Here is a 2,605-nt window from a genome sequence, read left to right on the forward strand (position 1 = left end):
AACCTTTCAACCCCGTGTTTACCAGACTTGTTTTATGCCGTTTCTTGTCATATTAGGGATCAACGCCACTGTGCAGCGTTGATGTATAGAAAACGCTTTTTATCTTTTACCTTAAGAAATGTACGGCTTGATACAATCTGTTATTTGACATATGATAATGGATTAGAGAAACTGTATTACATTATCCGAAATCTCACATAGTGCACAATGTACGTCTGCCTCGAGGATACCATATAATTCCTCATGAGACCGTTTTTCTAGAAATAAGTGTAAATCTCTTTTAGAATTTCTAGAGTTACAAATTACCAGACGTTCGTATCGACTGAGACGTGAATATTTGAGGTTAACGCCAAGCACCAAGGACTTTACGACGTACAACGTAAATGTTCACAATTGTTCTCGACAGGGGGCATTCTAAGCTGTCTGATGTTTACAGTTCTTGATCCGAATTGTGATTGGAGGAGTATGTGTGGCTTGCTGAATTATGAGTTTGACCTGGGACTTTCCGAAGTCCAATGCGATCATTCGGGATTGTTTTTCGTACAAGCAAGTATTGGTTTAGAGAATATTCGTCGACAAAACAGACGATTGACGGCTTTCTAGAGGGTTCGCAATGTCGCTAAGTAATCTTTTTTGCCTTGGTTTGTTTTATCTTCGAGTGTGTGTAATCAGTTGTGCAAATTGTGAATCACATTGATAATATGATATCAATCAATATCTTTCATAATATCTTTAAAAATCTAAAAGATTTTAGAAAGCATAAAATCACTTTAAATATCTTTAAAACGGTACTTCGGTTTGGTATAGATCCTTGGTATATATCAGGATAAAAATATTGTAGCTTTATAACTGAAGGTCAAATAGAGTTCGTACTGCAAAAAATGCATGAGTGTGAGAGACGGTTTATCATCAAAATCAAAATTTGACGATGCTAGAAGCAAGAAGGCCTCGTTACGTGGTGACCATTAAGTAAAAAAAAATATCTCAAGCAGATTACTGTCGTCACCTAACAGTCTCCTAACCTCATAACTATTAAAATCTGCATCTTCCTCACAGCTGTATATTGTAGCACCTGCGGTGAGCAGGCACAGCCAAGTGACTCCAACTGTGACTGGTGTGGTACACAGCTCAAGAATAGAGTGTTCATGGTAAGCAATGATAGATATTGAAATTACACCAGGAGTAGTCTTATTTTCTTTCTCTTTCGGTAAGGAATGGCTAGAATGATGGTAACAAAATGCGGCACTAGTTCTTTTATAATTTTTTTCCTGTTTTCCTCTTTGTCCGCCCACTGCCCTGCAACACCTGGAAGACATTTTGGAACTTTTCTCTGAAAAGATGCAGCAACTGATTGTCGTGTGTGCAAATGTACAATTGTATAGAAAAACATAATTGAACAGAGCGAAATAAGAAATTTCGGTCATTTGTATTTAAAAAAATTATATTTCTTATATCTCTGTCTCTGTTTTTCTTGTATAGAATGTAGATGTCGACTGTTCCCCGTATATACATTCCGCATATATCACTCGCATCATTCGCGACCACCACGGTCGACTCTCAGAAACAAACCGCAGGCTACTGCAAGAGGCCAGGGCACTCGTCACTAAGGAGTCCGTCTGGGTTTGGATGAACGCGCAGCTAGTTGTGCACGGCGCCCTCATGCAGGTCGTATTCTACTCGGGTGACAGAACCAACAAGTATGCGATGCACCTAACCGGACAGGGGCAACCAGCTTATTTAGTGAATAACGGCAGATGGCGTGTACATGTTTGTGATCAGATCAAAACCGTATGGGTCATGGTCAAGACCACGCAAGAGGTAGGATTCATAAATCCATGGAGACAGAATATAATTAAGGGTTAATGACCCGCCCCGAGGTATATATGGTGTCATAACGCCTGGTCCTTTGCTATAACCACCGAATGAAACCACCGAGTGAGCGAAGCGAACGAGGTGGTTTTATGAGGTGGTTATAGCAAAGGACCAGGCATTATGACACCATGTACACCGAGGAACAGGCGGGTCATATTATCATTTAGCCTACCCAAACTTGCAAACTCCTGTATGACGCATAGATCCCTTGGTACAATACGTGTGAATTCCGTTGTCGAATTGCTGAAAATTCACATTTGTTCTTGGGTACATACATATGTAAGGAGATCACAAATTGCATTTTCAAACCAAAATTTCCTCAGAAAATATTCAGAAACACTGCAGTCCTTGGCTTTTTAGAACAACAAAACTCATTCCCAATGTTAACAGAAGGAGCCATCTCCCTCTTGCAGTTTGTACTTATTCCCTCTGCTCTGGCATATGTTTCGCTCCTTTTTATTGGCCAATGCCTGCATGTCCCCTAATTCCCTCTGCTCTGGCATATGTTTCGCTCCTTTTTATTGGCCAATGCCTGCATGTCCCTTAATTTCTTGTGTGTGTTGCTGGTGCCGGTGTCGATGCAAATCGACAACGGTGCCGGTGTCGATTCATTCTGACCAATCAGACGGAGCGAACACAACGGCCTGGCCGGAATCTATATGTTACTGCGTCATAACCAGCGTGGAACGGGGCCTTCTGATTGGTCCGCGGCGCCTGGCTATATGATAATGCG

This window comes from Branchiostoma floridae, chromosome 5, assembly GCF_000003815.2.
Source record: "Branchiostoma floridae strain S238N-H82 chromosome 5, Bfl_VNyyK, whole genome shotgun sequence".
NCBI lineage: Eukaryota > Metazoa > Chordata > Leptocardii > Amphioxiformes > Branchiostomatidae > Branchiostoma > Branchiostoma floridae.